Genomic DNA, 18799 nt, shown 5'->3' with positions numbered 1-18799 from the left:
AAAGAGTTATTTTAGTATTAAATCGTTTTTTATTGACGACATGTAATGCACAAAACAAAGTTGAAGTGCCTACTACTCTTGGGGCTGGCCAAGCATAGGCAAGAAATGGAAATCAGATTATGCAGAAAGAATGATACCAGAATGGTAAACACAGCAAGTCGCCTACATCCCTGGCCGCGTCTGAAGGCATGTAGCATTCAAACAAACCAATGGAAATGGCTGATTATAAAGAATTTGGAAACCAAGACTGCTCAGGAGCTGTGAGGCGATCCCGAAAGGGCTGCAAGGACATTGGAGTCGGCCGCATTTAAACTGGAATCAGAACAACTAACATCAGTAAACTATATAGAAAAGAAGAAGTAAACCCATAGAAACCCTCCCCCACCCTGTCTCCTCAGTGAGATAACCAAAAGTGGAAGGGGGAAATGTCAGCGCTTGGTCCAGACTGTTGTTCTAGGCTTCACATTGCAGGAAATGGAAAGGGGCGTGTATACCCGATTTCATGGAAGGTTAGAGATGTCTTCAGGGATCAGTTTGAGAATTTGAAGGAACTGTGGGCAGGACAGCTCTCGAAATTCTGTGCTGAGAATAGAGAGAAAGGGGGCCCAACTCTTAGCATAGGCTTCACACTTCCCTGCTACTGTCATAGAAAGCTTCTGCATTGCTAGCAGATTCCATAGTGTATATGTTCCGAGACTCGATCCGATTTCCACCTCATTAGTATAACCCTTAATGCCATGTTCAAAGCAAGCGCCCTTTGTCTCCCCTTCAGCGAGTGCTGGGGAAAAGTGAGTGCGTTTGGGACGCCCAAAAGTGTGTACGCCGGGAGATGGGGGATGAAGGTATTAAAGGCAGCATCAATATCATCTAGGATCTGTTCCGAATAGCATGTTAGTTTGGGGCAGTGCCAGAGCAAGTGAACCGGTGCCCTCGGGCTGCCGCATCCTCGCCAACAGAGGCCGTCGATTTGGGGTTGCCATTTAGCGAGTCTCTCAGGGGTATAATACCAATATGTTGCGATCTTAAAGGCAGTTTCTGTATGACTCGAGGAAAACGTAGTGTGATGTGCACAATAAAAAACATCTTCCCACTCCTTGTCCGATAGCTCGCGCCCCAGCTCTACCTCCCATCGCTTCTGACCCACAGTGCGATGGCGAGGGAGGGCAGAGGAGAGGAAGGAATACATTTCAGAGATGAGGTGCTTATCGTCTTTCTTGGACATCAGCCACCTCTCAAATGGTAACAGCGGGCGCAGGGCTAAGGGGCGCGTCTCGGAGCCAGAGAACCAGTGGATCATTTGCGGATGTAAATACAGATTTGACGCGGATAAGCTGTAGACTGATTGAAGTTCCCAGAAGGGAATAAGACCTTTGAGATGAAATAGGTGACCCAGCCTTTTGCAGCCCCCTCAATCCAGCGCAGCGCTGTTATTCACTCCCAGCTGAAAGGCAGGGTTCATGAAAAGCGATGTCATGGGGGAGGGAAATGTGATCAAATTTGCCTTACAGGCAATTTTGTCCCAGGCAAGCATTGTGGGGCGCGTCACGGGGGAGGAGTAGAGACCCCAGGCACAATGCCGTCTAGGCATCCAAACATCGTGCCAAATGTGGTGACCCGCAACCGTCTGGTCCATAAAGACCCAATACTTCTCCATCATGGGACGATTCCACTCTAGCAAGAAACGTACCTGCGGAGCATGGAAGTATTGCGTTAGATTAGGAAAGGCTAACCCACCAAATTTCTTAGGGCGCTGAAACTGAGTTTTCGGGAGACGTGGTGTAGTTGGGCCCCAGACAAATCCCTTGATCGCCGATTGCATAAGCCGGAGGGAATGCAGTGGAGGTGCCAACGGCAGTGTTTGGAATAAATACGTGATCCGTGGCAATACGTTAACTGCAGAGAGTCTCCCAAAAAAGGTCAGAGGAAGGCAACGCCAACTGTTCAGATCTATACGGATCTGTTTCAAGAGGGATGAGTAATTCCGCTCTGCTGTCTGTACCAAGTTTCTATAGAGGACCAACCTCAGGTATGTAATGCCTTCCGTCACCCACTCAAAAGAAAAGCTATCGTGGAGGGCTCTCTCAGTCGGCGGAGCGGCAGTGAGATTGAGTACTTGTGATTTCGTCATGGTCATTTTAAGACCCGGAAAACTGGCTAAAAGTCTGGAGATCGTCCACTATTGCTGGCAGGGAGGTCAAAGGACTTGCCACAGAGAAAATTATGGCATCTGCATACAAGCTAATAAGATGGTAGTCGAGGCCAAAGGGAATACCGCGTGCAAAGGGGATATCCCGGAGACGTTGGGCTATTGGCTCCATATATAGGCCAAAAAGTAGTGGAGAGAAGGGACACCCCTGTCTTGTACCGCGCTCTACGTTGAAATGGTCAGAAAGGACCCCATTAACCCTTACCGCCACCTGAGGTGCACTGTAAATACTCGCGATCCTGCTCTGGAACCGCGGTCCCAGGCCAAAGTACCCAAGTGTTGCGAAGATATACGGCCAATGCACATGGTCAAAGGCCTTCTCTGCGTCAATTGCTAAAAGAAGGGCTTCTTCTTTGGACTGGTGCAAATGTCTATGAGGTGACAGATACATTTAGTATTGTCCTCACATTGCCGTCCCATGATGAAACCCAATTGGTCCGGGTCTATAAGACCAGGCATATGGGGGTCAAGCTTGTGCACCAAAATACTAGAACAAAGGTTTACATCTATATTTAATAAGGAGATGGGGCGGTAGGAACTGCAAAGTTCTGGATATTTGCCCAGTTTAAGAATGACCAAAATAGAAGCTTGCAGCATAGATGGGGTGAGGGAACCAGTGTGTGCAAACTAATTGAACAGGCGGGTTAGCAACGGGGCGAGTTCAACACAGTAGGTTTTTATAAAAAAGGGCAATAAAGCCATCAGGCCCTGGGGCCTTCTTCAATTTTAGCCGCGCAATTGCAGAAATCACTTCTTCAATGCGGATGGGCGAGTCCAGGGCATCGGACTCGCTCACTGGCAGAGGCGTTACTGCAGCCCCGCCAAGGTAGGGTGTGGGATCAGGGCACAGGGAAAGATCAGCTGCGTAGAGGGAACTATAAAAAGAGCAGAAAGTCGAGACTATGTTGGCAACATCGGAGGTAGAACGGCCAGAGCTGTCGCAAAGCATTGTTACCAAATGGGCCTCCTATTGGCTACAAAGGCAATGCGCTAACATGCGGTCACCTTTGTTGGAGCCCACAATGTATTTGTACTTTAGAGGAACCACTGCATGCTCTGCTCGGTTATGTAAATGTAAATGTAAATGTATTTATATAGCGCAAATCACCGACACGGTATCTAAGCGCTTGCTTAGGGAACCCGTCCTGGTATTCCCCTGTGAGATACCCCTGCAGGGTATCCACAAGGTGAAAGCCAGGCATCCCGCCGCGAGGGGCCGTAGTGGAGATTAAGCAAGCTATTGCCCAGAGTCGCAGAGTGTGACCCCGTGAGTCGAGTAGGCACCGGAGCGAGAATTATCGAGTCCGTGGAATTTTAGAGCCCGAGACCCGCCGAGGCGGGGAATCGAACCCTAGTCCACGGCCGATCTCAGCTTCCGGGTCTGCCGCCTCTAACCACTGAGCCACACTTCTCCACTAGCCAAGGCATGGTCTAGGCAAAGTAGCTGGAGTCTCTCCTTCTCCAACTGCCGCCAGACTCGGGGCTCAGGAACGCTTGTGTATGGCCTCAAGTTCCTTCACTGCTGCCTTCAAGTCAGCATGTTTCGTCTGTCGAGTTTTATTCTCAAAGGCTGCCTTGGCTACGAGAGTTCCTTGCGCCACCAGCATAAGAGCCCCCCAAAATGCAGAGAGCGAGGTCTCCTCTCGATCATTAATCGCTAGATAGTCTACAATGCATAGTCTAATGTCAGTGATTACATCCGGAGATCTAAGCAGAGAGTCTCGCATGCGCCAGCGCGTTGCGGTAGTAGAACGTACAGCAGGGAAGGAAGCGTAGGGATAGGGTAATATACGCGTGGTAAGATAGAGCCCGTGCCTCGATGGTGGAATCCGTAACTAAGGGCCAAGCAGCCTGGGTAACTAGGAAATGGTCCAACCGAGCATACCATTGTGTGCAGCCGAATAGTAAGAAAAGTCCCTTTCAGTAGGGTGCAAACAATGCCAAAAAGGGTGCAAAAGTATGGCAACCACAATCCTTTTGGAATTGGTCAAGGACCAGTACTGGAGAGGGAAATGGGCATGGCACATTCGATGAGTGTCAATTTGGAGTAGGTGAGTGTCTTGAATGAGGCAAATATCACTCCAGAGTTTTCCAAATGGGATAGGATCGCCCTACGCTTAACTGGGTTGTTGAGACCCCGCGCATTAATACTGATTATTTTAATATCCACATGAGGGAGTGTAAGTTAAAGAAGCATTAGGAGGAAGACAAGCAACCCACAGGGAAGAAATGACAACAAGGACATGGAAGAAGAGATAAACCAATGGCCACAGGTACCCGGATATTGGATGACAAAGAAACTCACTGAGGAGACAACCCTTCCAGACCCAAAATTAATGCAACCCCATAAACAAAACAACTGAATAAACAACGTCTGCATGCAGCCGCCCATGGGTCGACCGCGCACTGTAGAAAAAGGAAAAGGCCCGCTGTGCGGGGGTGACTCATGTCCGTCAAAGGAACCCAGTTCGAGGTTGTGGTGGCAGAACAAGTCCATGTAAATGGAGAAGAGCTGATCCTCCGGCCCACTCGAGAGAAGTGATCCATCAGTGTGCTATAACAGAGAGTTAGGCATGGGAGGTATTAGCCTGGCTATTGGCCAATGAAGCCAGCACTTTTTCCCTCTCCTTCGCTCGAGCGGCTGCTTCTGGCCCACGTTGCGGCGAGAAAGACTTGCCCACAGTGTGCCAACGATCCAGCCTGTCGACACGAGGCACAGGAGACTCTTGTGGGCAAGGCGATGCCGGAGGAGGGAGAGCCAAGAGCTCCGAGACTTCCTTAAGAGAGTGCAGCTGTCCAAGCTTTCCCTCAAATTTAAAGATGATACGAAAGGGATGACCCCAGGCATTAGGGATCCCTTTCTCCCTCAGGTGCTGAGTTACAGGCTTAAATTCTCGGCGTTTGAACAAGGTGACCGCAGAGACGTCCTGGTGAAGCATCAGAGTAAGGACGCAGAACTGCAGAGGATATGAGTCTCTAGCTTTACGGAGAATAATGTCCTTCAATTGGAAGTTGTGGACGCATGCCAATATGTCCAGAGGCGGCGCTGGGGCTCGGCAGGGGAGGCCCACCCGATGCACTTTGTCGATCTGGATCTCGGCGGTGTGACGAAAAAGGGCTTGCAGAAAACCACCAATGTCACCTTCATCCGCTACCTGTTTCACTCCACGGATGCAAACATTATTGCAATGGGAGCGGTTCTCTAGGTCCTTTGTCTGCCATTGCAGCACAACATGCTGTTTTTTAAGGTGAATACCTTCTTGCTGCAATACCTCCAGTTCCTCATCCCATCTGTTTCGATGCTCCGCCAAGGTCGCGACTCTGTCACCTCTTTCAGAGACGTCTCGACGGACCTTGCGAAGATCCACTGCCAGTTGGTCTTTAAGCTCCTGGAGGTTCTCCTTGAGTGCTGGGTCATAAAGGCTTTTGTAGCGTGTGAATCCATGGCCTCTGCTGACCCCGTAGCCATCTCCGAGCCCTGGGAAGTAACATGTCTCTAAACGAACAGTCTTTTCAAGGCCGTCTCGACGCCATGACAGCTCAGAGTCCGTTAGGCCCGAAGGAAGAGGACTCTAGGATGGAGTGGCAAAACAGCCCATTCGGAGATACCAGGAGAAGGTAGGGTGGGCCCCTGTTAGAATTGGGGATCTCTATTTGGCACAGGTAGGTACTTGTGACAAACAGCGACCCTCTCCTCTAGCCAGAGTAAGGGGGATTACACTCTTAAAATAACCCCTGCTCACCCTCTAGGTGTGAGCAGTCAAGAATTATTTCAGAGGCGTTGTAAGTTAAGCATTTATGACCATGTACAGTAACCCAGTGACAACACTACAAATAGACACCACACAGGTTCTATATAAAAAATAAGTTATACTTTATATAGAGTTACCATAAGACCAATAAACAACAAAAAGAATCCACAGTACTATTAGCTTTCAAGAGTTCTGGTTAAAAAGGCTTAAATCAAGGTTCTGAACGAGTCGGTGGCCCGGATGGACTACAGAGTTGGTAAAAATAACAGCGTCTAGCAAATCCAGCAGACCACATCGGTATGGGCCTACTCAAATGTCGACAGACTCTGTCACAGTACCTTTTTTTTGGGTGCAGCAGGCACGGACGTGCGAGCCGGTTACGGTGATCGTCGCGGTGCAGAAAGGAAGCGTTGCAGGACGCTTTGTCCCTCGATGCGGTGCAGGCAGCAGCCCGTTGACAGAGTCGATGGATTCAAGGCTTGCATTGCAGGGCGAGACGGTGCTTCGATGTGGTGTTGCAGCTTGCGGTGCGGCGAAAAAGCCTGAGTTCGGGAGCTGGCGTCGATCAGTCGGGACAGAGGAGTGAGTCGGGCGGTGCATCGCAAAGCGTGTGAGTCACAGGATCGAAGTCATCGGCAGTGACCGCGTCGGTCAGACCAGTTCGATTCGGTGTAGCGAGGCGTTGCATGTCACGGTCCCCTTCCAGTCACGGTGTAGGCTGTGGCTCTTTGACGGAGTCGGTGAGCGCGGAGTTTGCGCTGTTCGAGGCGGACGTTGCTTGATGCGGTGCCTACAGGGCGCCGGGCCAGTCATGAGAGTCGGTCACAGCTCCCTGCCTCTGTAGCCACTTGTTGCCAGCATCAATTCACAAAGGCTGGTAAAGTCTACTGGTCCTGGGACTTCGGTCAGGGGGCAAGCTCTCTTCCAAGCCCTTGGAGATCTTTGCACAAGTTGAAAGAAAAGTCCACAAAGTTCTTTCTCCTCTCTTTGGCAGTCAGGCAACCACTGCAGGCCAGTACCCCAAGCAGCACTTCAGCTTGGGAATAGCCTCTCCTCAGTTTCTTCAGGTTCCTTCTCCTCAGCAGAGGTTTTTATCTTGTAAATCAAGAAGTGATCTAATTTCTTGGGATCAGGGTCCCAATATTTATACCCCAAAATCCTTTGTTCTCTGATGGGAGAGGGGCCTCTGCCCAGTCCAAGCCAGTTCTGAAGTACTCTGTTTACCAGACTCATCCTTTCCTTTCACCACGCAGGGCAGGCAAATCAGACGACCCACAGGAGGTGGAGCCAGCATTGTGGAAGGCAAGTACAGTCCAGGAGCACTTTGTTGACAGTCTTCCTTCTCTTCTTTTAGTGTGCAGGGCAGAGACATCAGACACACCACAGGGGGTGGAGCCAGCATTGTAGAGTGAAGGCCCGGCCCTATTCAGGTCCCAGGTGCAACTCCTCCCTCCCATCTAGATGCAGATCTCCCTATTCACCACCGGGCTTCCTCAGCCTGTCTCCTGGAATTCCCCAGCCCTGTCACACACAAACCCAGACAAGGAATACACAACTTAGCAGAGGCAGGCTCAAATGATTAGGCAAGCAAATACCTACTTACAAAAAGTGGTATTTGCAAACACAGAATATTAAATCAAACTTCACTAAAAGATGTATTTTATTATTCTGAGTCCAGGCATATTAAACTCAAATTTCTACCATGTTCTCTGAGTCTGCTAGGATAATAAAGTATATCTAGCAGTCCATTCTGGTCTATGGAGAACATGTAGCCTTGCAATAGCGAAAAACGAAAATGGCTGTAATTCACTATTAGGATATGCCCCATTCATCAGGGCTTGTCCTACCTTATACATACAATACACCCTGCCCTTGGGCCTACCATAAGGGTGACTAATATGAAGAAAAGGGAAGGTTTAGGGTCGGGCAAGTGGGTGCACTTTCCCAGTCAGCATGACAGTACCAGACTGCATGCAGGCACTGCAATGGCAGACCTTTGACACATTTTATAACGTCGCTTCTGTGGGTGGCACAACCAGTGCTGAAAGCCCACAGGCAGCATTTGGATTTACATGCCCTGGGCACACCTAGTGCACTGTACTAGGGTCTGACAAGTAAACCAAATATCCAATCAGGGAACCACTAATTAATACATACATTTACAGTAGGGAGTACTCTCACTGTGGCACTGGACAGCAGTGGCCCAGTGCCCAAAGCATCTAACACCAGAAAAACACATGAGGCAACAGCAAAAAAAATGAAAGGGAAACCCACACCAATGGTGCCAGGTGTAACATCCCCGGAGTAGGTTGTACAATGCCTGTACTATAGACTGAATGCTTCCTCAGGTGCTGGGTTCAACCCAGCAGGAGGTGAATCCGCAGGCCGGTATAGTGTGTGAGATGGTGCAGCAACCCTGTGTGCCTCAAGATAGGGTTCAGTCCTCCGCACCAACCCAGGGGCAGCAGCGCCAGTATAGGAGTGCGAGATATACAATACTGAAATAATCACTACAGAAAAGTATGTACTACGTCTCCTGCTGGTATCAAATCAAATCAAAAGAAACTTTATTTCGATTGAATTTACAATCATAAAAGTGCATTATAGAAAATTTGCAACAATTTAAAAGTTTTTTCCGCAAAAGCAATATTGGCTGATAGATACAGAAAACATAAATTAAATCTTTAAAAGAGTCGTCTGTACAATGATATCCTGTACGGCGATGGAATAAAAGTTATTCACATAGAAAAACAGGAAAATTTATGATGCAGAAACAATTAATTGGGAACGAATTTTCAGGCAAGCCTTTAAAAAGCAAGCTATAGTTTTGGCAACAAATGGAGTGTCTAAAAACTGTAGTGCCAAAAGAGCAGGTCTGCATCTTCTCAGTCCAGATTGTCGGAGAAGTGGGACCAACCAGCGTTTACGCGGGGTCTCGTAAAAGCTACAGAATAATATTACATGCAAAGTAGACTGAGTAGAACAGTCGTCACAGGGACATCTGATTAGTTCACGAGTCCAATCTAAGGGCTCAGGGAACGAGACAAGACGGTAAAAGGAATCAAACCGAAATCTAGTTAAAACATATCTATCATAATTTGACAAGTAAAAAGACAAATATGGTTGTATACCATTGGAGGATTGTATCATCATTAAATGGGTATTTGATTGTTTGCCAATTTCAGAACACATGCGTAGTTCTCTTAAATGGGTGACACATAAGTTCTTCAAGGTCTTTCTAGGTATGGCCATTAGTGAGACAGGGTTAGTGAAAAACGCTGGGCAGTTCAAGTCGTTCAAAAAGTTAAAAACATAAGAAAGCCAGGGAATCTTTTTCCAGTGGGTCAATGTCAGGCAATCGGTTATTAACGACCCAGTAAGGAGGCATTGCTCCTTAGTCCAGATACGGTGCCAGAGGAGGATCGGTTGGTATCTAATGGTGTCAGATAGATAATCCCAACCGAGCTCAATGTGGCTACCGTAGTTGGGGGCACTACGGGGGAGAGCTAATACATATTTCAAGAAATCGTTTTCAATTACTTGAAGCTCAGTGGCGGGAGCATAGCCCCATACACCCGCTCCGTAAGTAGCCACGCTCAAGCATTTGGCTTGATAGATTTTCATTATCACAGCAGGAGCGGGCTTGCCCAATTTCCTTGAGAAAGAGGTCAGCGCCGTTGTTGTGCGCTGAAACTGCAATTTCTTGCTGGAGGTGGCAGGTTTCCAGGACATATGGTCGTCTATAAGGATCCCTAAGTATGGATATTTTCTAGCATTATCTAGCCTAGTATTGTCAATATAGAGAGGTTTGCATTTCTGAGCTTTCTTGCCAATATGCATAACAAAAGTCTTGGATTTGTTTACTTTTAAGCCAAGAGAAAGCATATAGTGACAATACTTGTCCAGTTGGAGCTGGAGTTGATTTGGTGTTCTCGCTAGAATGACGGAATCGTCAGCATATAATAATGCGGGGATTGGCCGGGTGTTCATGCAGGGAAGATCCTTATTGCCTACCAGCATCGCTTGCTCCAATCCGTTTGTATAAATATTAAATAGAAATGGAGCAAGGACGCACCCCTGCCTGACGCCTTTTGTGATGCTGAAAGATTCCGATAGCTCGCCATTAATGCCATACCTCACACATGCTTTGGCATCTGAGTAGAGCTCTCGAAGAAATTTCAGGAGTGGAGGATCTATGCCCAAGTTATTCAGAATCTCCCATAATTTAGAGTGGATTACGCAGTCGAAAGCGGAGCTTAAGTCCACGTAGACCAGATAAAGGTTGCCGCCTTTGGCCCAAGCATATTTACCCATGAGTAATATCAAGTTAAGGGCCTGTTCAACAGTGCCCAATCCCTCTTGGAACCCGAACTGGAGGTCGGTTAAGATCTTCTTCTCTTTAGCCCAGTCCTGGAGACGTTCCAAGATTAGTCTCCCAGCGACCTTACCCAGCGAGTCCAAGAGGGAAATGGGTCTGTAGCAGGCTGGGTTGTCGCGTTCTCCCTTTTTAAAAATGGGTAGGAGCACAGATGTAGACCAGGAATCGATAAGGCCGACTTGTGAAGCTGCGGACATGACTTGCATGACAATTGGAGCCCATAGGTCTAGGTTGCTCACAAAGATGTCAAGTGGGACTCCGTCCGGGCCGGGAGCTTTCCCGGTCTTTGAGGAAGTCAGTGCAGCGGTCACCTCCACAAGGTCGAAGTGGAGGTCAATAGGATAGGTGTTATCCCTAGTAAAGACTGTCTCCCCGATTCTGGTAGCCTCGGTTGTTGAAGGGGAGTCCCCAAAGATCTCTGAGTAGTGGGTTACCCATTTTTCGGCAGGAACTGCCACGTCTAGGTGACGAACAGCTGTATCGTCCGCTAAAAAGGGGGACTTGACTGTTCGCCAGAACAACGTGGTGTCCTTGTTTCTTGTGCTCTCGTGCAATTGGGCCCAGAGGTTGTTTTTTATTTCCTGTTTACGGGTTTTTTGGGCCAGCTTGTAATTCTTTCTTAGTGAGGCTATTAAGGCCATGTCCCTATCTTGGCTATGTAAAGCTCGTTTTAGTGCACTAAGGGCTTTGCGGCAATGAGAATCAAACCACCCCCGGGAATCCTTATCGTGTGTCTTATGTTGGCGAGTGAGCTCCTGCCGAATAGCTTCTGAGATGTTAACGAAGCTAGAGAGGATCAACTGGGCAGATGAGGTCTCCTCCAGGCAATTAGATATTAAGGGAAGGTTGTTTTGGATAATCCTGCTAATAACCTCGTTGGGGTTGATCTTTGACCATTTTACTGTAAAACCGTTGGTTTTATCCATCTCCAGAGAATGCTGCGTTAAAAGACTAGTCTTGGAGTGGGTAGAGGGAGCTGAATTAAATATAATGGTGATACTGTTAGAGTAATGATCGCTGGAAGGATCAGTACCGGTTGTAAAGTTTTGTAATCGATTATTTAAAGTTTGCGAACAAAGAATGTAATCAATGGTAGAGGAGAGACCTCTGCCATGAAAGTTCGGCTTGAACACGACAGCAGGACACACTGATTCATTCGCAAATTCGAGTTCTAGTGAAAAGAGGCAGTTGTTTAAACTAGTCCCAATACTGGAGTGAGTAAAGTGGGTGATGGGGAGATCGTGCTCGTCTTGGAGCCCACAGATACCTTTTTTATAGTTGCTGCATAGATAAACATTAAAATCCCCACCCCACACAACATAGCATTGTATCTGTGAGTTCTTAGCTTTCTGATCATGCAAGTATGTGGTAATTTCGATCAGAGACTTTACACAGTCGGTGGGAGTGGAGTTATTATACACGTTAATAAAATAATAAATGGAGCTTTTGTCGGAGGCTAGCTTAAGGATTTGGAAAGTTGGAGACACCGATGGTACTTCATTAATCGTAAATGAGATTTGGTTAGAAATATAGATAGCTAGGCCACCCTTAGATCTTCCATGTATAGACGGGCTGGCAGGAATATGGAACGTTTTATAGCCCTGGATGTGAATTGGGTCGGTAGCCCAGGTTTCCTGGAGGCAGACTATTTTATGTCTATTAATCACGTCAATCCAGGACTGGAGGTGTATCTTGGATCTAAGCCCCGCTACATTCCAGTAGATAACTGGAAGATCCCAGGTTGATGGTAAAGTGGAATTTGTGATTTGTGAATGAGCAGAGGGTGGTGGATCATGGGACTGAGTGGTTGGAATAGAAGTGGAAGAAATGAGTTTTGTAACACAGGAAATAGAAGTGGTGTGTTGTTGCCTTGTGTCTGTCTCCTCAGGAAGGATTGGATGAACAAGGCTGGGATCTTGGACCCGAGGGGTTGTCGGTTGAAAAAATAGATTTAACAAGGGGGTACAAGGCTTAATATGAGAGCCAGACGGAGAAGTCAGAGTGAATCCTGACGGCGGAGTTTTTCTGGAAATATGGTTAAAATGACTCTGGGTGTTAATAGTGGCTTTGGCGTTTATGAAGGGGACTGATGGTCAGTCGACCATATCCAAGCATTCATATCTGTTGGATAACAATGGGCCTCTCCAGTTGGTAAAATGTCCAGGGGCTGGATTGCTAAATCCGTAGCCTGGCCAATGGCCGCGATCTCTATTCCCATCCCAGTTCCCCACTCTTGTCCAGCTCCAAGGGGGGCCGGGATTATGTCGTGGAGCCGGGGGGTAGAAATATGACAGATTGTGGGTAGCTATCCCTTCAGTGGAAGTGTGATCTCCCCAGGAGCAGATATGCTCAACTGTATTAGGATCGGCGAAGTTCACTATGACGCAGTCACCCTGAATGCTTTTAGGCTCAGTACCTAGCCAGGGCACTCTGCGCACAGTAGTGACTCTGTTGTCCAAAAAATTTGGTAGAGGTCTGTTATTGGACAACCAATATATAACTTTATTTTTTAACGACCAGACCGGTTCGTCCTGATTAGGGGGGAGTTCCGGGACACCTGTCATAATTACTACATAAGGGGATGCCTCAGGCGGAAGATGGATAGGATGGCCCCTCCTCTTACGATTTCTCGGGATGGTGTTAAATCCAGCAGAGTTTTTGGGGAGGGTAGTGGCCGGGATAGGAAGAGCAGGTGGAGGTTTTGGTTGGATAGACGACTGTGGCTTGGAAGTGATTAAAGGTTGAGTCGGTAGGGGGTTAGGTGGATTGGGTGGTACTTGGGGCTTGGTAGTAGTTGGAAGTGGCAGTTTTTGTATGAGTTTCTGCGGGGCCTTTTGATTAGTAATAGAGGGATTAGATACGGTCGAGCCGGGCTTAGATGTTTTTGTGTTGTGAGTAAGGGGTCTCCCATGAGCTAAATTGGGATCTTTGATGGTACCCTTACTTGGGTTCAGAGCTAAGGACAATTGGGATAGTTGGGATTGGACCTGGTTCAATGTCTTTTCTATGGGCTTTAGATAGGACTTAATTAGGTCTCCAATTTTGCTAAGCAGTAGGTTATCGTTACTACAGGTGTTAGTAGTTAGATTACCGTTGTCAGCCGTACCAAACCCCTCATCATCATAGCTACTAGAACTGGTGGAGCTAATGTTTAGATTATCTGTGATAGGATTCGATGCGGTTGCTAGTGAAGGGAAGGGTGATTGATGGGGAGTCAGAACAAGATTAATAGTTTGTGAGGGGGGTGGGAAGTGGACGGGGTTGTGAAGTTAGCTATGGGGAGGGAATTAATGGTATAATGAGACTTACTAGTTTTCCTCTTCTTTTTTTTGGGGATTGCGCCTTCGCGTGTACCCCTATCTATTGTTGGAGAAGGGGCAACATCAGTTTGGCTAACGAAAATAACAGGAGTTTTTTCAAGTGACAGATGTGAATCAGAAAGATCTAGGGATGCAGACAGGTCCACAGTGCGGGGGACCGTATGCAATTCTGCGTGCACTGACAATGGCGGGGGTAACTCTACAGGACGCTGGGGTGTTTTAGCAGTAGCCAGTAAGCCCATGGAGGAGCGTCTGGCAATAACCAGGTCCTGTGAGACTCTCCGTTCCAATAGGGTAATACCCTGTTCAATGGCCGCGTTGGCTTTGGTTATAAATTGATCTATCGGCCAGATAACCTCAGCAGCAGCCTGGGCCTGTTTTTTGACAATATTCCTAGTGGTTCTAGGGGACATGGTGCAATGTGATTCGTTATAAGATAGAAGTACTGTAAATACTAAGTGCAAACTGAAAACAGATTATTTAACAATGCGTGCAGTATCAGCATAAATAAGGGGAGTGGAAACAAACGTAAATAGGGTGGCCCAGTCCAGTCCTGCCCGGTCTTGAACGGGCTTAAACGGGCCCGCCCTTGGCCCGGGCTTCGCCCCGCGCTTCGTCCCGCGCGCGTCCAGCGTTGAGGGTAGGGCTGATCAAGTTAATGGGTTCGTGCAGGGGGGCGTGGCCGCCGGGGGAAGAGGCACCAGCTGAGAGGTGTAAAGGCTGCTGGTCCTCGCAGTCCCCCGGTGAAGGCAGCTGGTAGTTTAAGGTCAAGGGCACGCTGGGAGCGTAGAGGCAGACCGCCGAATGCGGAGAAGCTCCCACCAGCGGCGCGACCTCCCAAATGGTCCTTTACTGAAGAAATGCACCCTCCGTGTGCAGCGGGAAACCTTCCTCGAAAATGGCAAGAGCAAGTGAGCGGCACCAGCGAAGCGGGTGTCGCGAAAGGTAAATAGCAGCTGGTGGGGGGCGTGGCCGCCGGGGGAAGAGGCACCAGCTGAGAGGTGTAAAGGCTGCTGGTCCTCGCAGTCCCCCGGTGAAGGCAGCTGGTAGTTTAAGGTCAAGCGCACGCTGGGAGCGTACAGGCAGACCGCCGAATGCGGAGAAGCTCCCACCAGCGGCGCGACCTCCCAAATGGTCCTTTACTGAAGAAATGCACCCTCCGTGTGCAGCGGGAAACCTTCCTCGAAAATGGCAAGAGCAAGTGAGCGGCACCCGCGAAGCGGGTTTCGCGAAAGGTAAATAGCAGCTGGTGGGGGGCGTGGCCGCCGGGGGAAGAGGCACCAGCTGAGAGGTGTAAAGGCTGCTGGTCCTCGCAGTCCCCCGGTGAAGGCAGCTGGTAGTTTAAGGTCAAGCTCACGCTGGGAGCGTACAGGCAGACCGCCGAATGCGGAGAAGCTCCCACCAGCGGCGCGACCTCCCAAATGGTCCTTTACTGAAGAAATGCACCCTCCGTGTGCAGCGGGAAACCTTCCTCGAAAATGGCAAGAGCAAGTGAGCGGCACCCGCGAAGCGGGTGTCGCGAAAGGTAAATAGCAGCTGGTGGGGGGCGTGGCCGCCGGGGGAAGAGGCACCAGCTGAGAGGTGTAAAGGCTGCTGGTCCTCGCAGTCCCCCGGTGAAGGCAGCTGGTAGTTTAAGGTCAAGCGCACGCTGGGAGCGTACAGGCAGACCGCCGAATGCGGAGAAGCTCCCACCAGCGGCGCGACCTCCCAAATGGTCCTTTACTGAAGAAATGCACCCTCCGTGTGCAGCGGGAAACCTTCCTCGAAAATGGCAAGAGCAAGTGAGCGGCACCCGCGAAGCGGGTGTCTCGAAAGGTAAATAGCAGCTGGTGGGGGGCGTGGCCGCCGGGGGAAGAGGCACCAGCTGAGAGGTGTAAAGGCTGCTGGTCCTCGCAGTCCCCCGGTGAAGGCAGCTGGTAGTTTAAGGTCAAGCGCACGCTGGGAGCGTACAGGCAGACCGCCGAATGTGGAGAAGCTCCCACCAGCGGCGCGACCTCCCAAATGGTCCTTTACTGAAGAAATGCACCCTCCGTGTGCAGCGGGAAACCTTCCTCGAAAATGGCAAGAGCAAGTGAGCGGCACCCTGCTGGTATCAATAATGCCTGTGCAACTGCTGAAAGAAAGAGCCTCCTAGCATTAATAGGGTTCCCCCACTAGCAACACGGGGGAGTCGGGAAAATAAAGGCACTGAATTGTAATCAGTGGCAATATCAGGGTAGGGGCAACAGCAATGCTCGGAATGGGAAGGCCCAGAATGGGAAGGCTCCGCCATCAAGTGGGGGGCCCAGGAGCATCTCTCACACCAACCAAAACACTATGGGAGGCAGGTGCCCCCACCTCTTCACATGTGGGTGGTCCATGGGTCCTGATCCTAGACCTGAAGTGTAACCCCCCAAGGAGAATGAACTATAAGTGGTGTAGCAGATGAACTGGGCCAACAAGAGACGCGCCCGGGCTCTGAATGATCCTCTGGCTAATCTGCAGCAAAATGGTGGGCGTTCCCGCCTCCCAGCTAAACGCAAGTCTCAGGCCAGAGGTGCAGATCCCCACTCCGAGGCAGACCAGCGGCGAAAGAATCACCAGACGTCAGAGGGACTCCACTTCAGAGATGTGCCTGGGCTCTGAATGCACCCCCAGCACAACTGCAGTGAAATGTTGAGTGCTCCTGTCTCCCAGACAAGTTCAAGGCACGATCCATGGGTGCCGATCCCCACCCTGAGGTGGACCCACTCTTTGAGAACCACCGGACGTCATAGGGGTTCAGATTCAGAAATCTGCCCGGGCTCTGGATGCACCCCAGCGCACAGCAGCGGTAACCCAAGGCGTTGGCCGCGGGCGCCTATCCCCGCCCCTAGGCGAACCTGTGCCGGGAGAACCACTGGACATCGTAGGGGCTCAGATTCAGAAATGTGCCTGGGCTCTGGATGCGCCCCGGACACAGCAGTGGTAACTCAAGGCGTGGGCCGTGGGCACCGATCCCTGCCCTGAAGCGGACCCGTGCCGGGAGAATCCCCAGGCCCCAGGGAGGCCCAGCACCAGCCCAAATGCCATCAAAGCCGCCCCTTGCGCCTCTCCTACCCCTGCGGGTCCCCAGAGCATCCAAGGCCCCCGGGGGAGCCTAGCCACGGCAGCGGGAAGCAACGGCCGGGAGGCCGTGGGGGAGCGAGTCAGGGCCTCAGCTCAGCAGCAGATACCTGGAACCCACACAGGGTAGAGAGCCCACGACCGAAGGTACCAACAGTCTGGTAAGTGCAGCCGGGAGGCGTGATGCAGTACCCAGGCCACCCCGCTTCAGCACTCGGCCGATAGCCTCTAGGCCACGCCTCACCATTGACAGGCCCGTAGCTCTTCCAGGGATTATAGCAGGCAAACAGGTCAGTCAGAGGCAGCCCCCGCAGGTCAGCCAACCACAGCCAGGGTCCACTGCTCGCCACAGCTCTTGATGGTGTGCTTTGAGAAGGCTTTAGTCCTCGCCGGGCCGGAGTAATCGCTAGGCACATCCTATGCAGCCGCCATCTTGGCCAGGCCCCCCTAAAGAGTTATTTTAAAGCAGATGTCTCTTGTAATAGAAAAACATCAAATGTACTAATGAAATGACCCCAATCTGCAAGTTTCCCTCTAAGGCGTGCTATGTTCCATGACAAAACTGTGAAAGGTAACATGCTACTTTCATCTGGGCATTGAGGTATATTAGAAATAAAATGTGCTTGACTTCTCCCAACAAATTCTCTTGAATGCTCATCAGCATCTGCTTGGTAAGCAGATATTCCTGATATGATGATAGACTGCTTGTGTTGAACAAATTTGTCTATGTTACTTACTGTGTGCTCACAGATAGATTGAACGTGTACGTCGCTATAGGCTGCTATTTCATGGTCACAGACAGATGGACATGTGGGGATACTCAAATTAATAAAATTAGTGGTTAAAAATGGGCCTTTCAGTCAATCAACCATTCTCAGTGGAGATATCTCGAAACAAATAGGAATAATTACCTTTCTTATGGCAGCTCTGACTCTTTTTTTTCCAAATTGGGCCTGTTTTTTGTGGAACATGCAAGGAAGGATAGTGGGAGGTTGTGTTTGATTGATGGCCCACATAGTATTTGAATTGAATCTTGGATCCTGCTGGGGGACATGAATTAGCTTCTAAATCTAATAGACCAGCGGCTAATGATGCATTCCTCAATTGCATCTTGACTGTGTTTCAAAAGTAGTTAACAATAGGTATGCGTTGTGTTCTAATCCAATGTGTGACTTTGTTCACCAAAGAGTCTGTAGGCTCCGTTTGGTTTAAGTCTTTTGACGTTAGTCATATATTCAGAGCATTGACATTTGCATCCACGCAAGGTTGAAGTCAACAGATTAGCAACTGGGAAAACATTGTCCCAGTTCCTTCCTGACTATTATATATACCATAGTTAGTGTTAGCCATGGCATTTAAAGTAACGAGTTCACTAGTGCCTGGCGATAAGAGGAGAAATGATTGTGGTGTAGTAAAAGGATTAGGAAACTTTGGCCCATTTCTAGCAGTACAATGCCCTAGATTAGTTGCACAGTCAAGAACATTGGCTGGTTGGGGGCAACAGGTAGGTTGTCTCCTCCCATCTTCTTAGAATAGGGCTGACAACCCTGATAACACTGGCAAGCCTCAGATTTTTCCATTGGTTGTTTTGCAAGTTCTCTCTTGAGGTCTGAGTTCAGCTCTTAGAGATCATATGCGTTCTGGTTAGTTATCTGCACAATGCGTTTAGGTGGTTTCCTTCCTTAGGTTATCAATGAGCAGAAATTTACTCTGCATGCAGTTTTAGAATGCCTGCAAATCTAGAGAAGGGGGTGGTGGCAGATCCTGTGTTAGGTCAACCAGTGAGGCAAAACAATTGCTGCATGTAATGTTAGGGGTTTGAGTAATTTGTTTGTCTTGTGTTTCTGGTAGAAGTAGTGCAAAACGACAGTGCACCATAATAAAGCGATTATAACAAAATGAAAGAGAAATGAGTTAAATACATCAAGATGCAGGGTTAAGAAAAGAAAAACCAGAAAAGAGTACAGAAAAGTACAGAAAAATACAGTGAACTACGGTGAGGGGACCTCCCCAAGTAATCCACCTTCTGGAGCCATATATGCACCGACCGAACCCCAAA

The sequence above is a fragment of the Lissotriton helveticus genome, chromosome 6 (assembly GCF_964261635.1).
Source record: "Lissotriton helveticus chromosome 6, aLisHel1.1, whole genome shotgun sequence".
NCBI classification, from domain to species: domain Eukaryota; kingdom Metazoa; phylum Chordata; class Amphibia; order Caudata; family Salamandridae; genus Lissotriton; species Lissotriton helveticus.
This window is presented reverse-complemented; position numbering follows the sequence as displayed.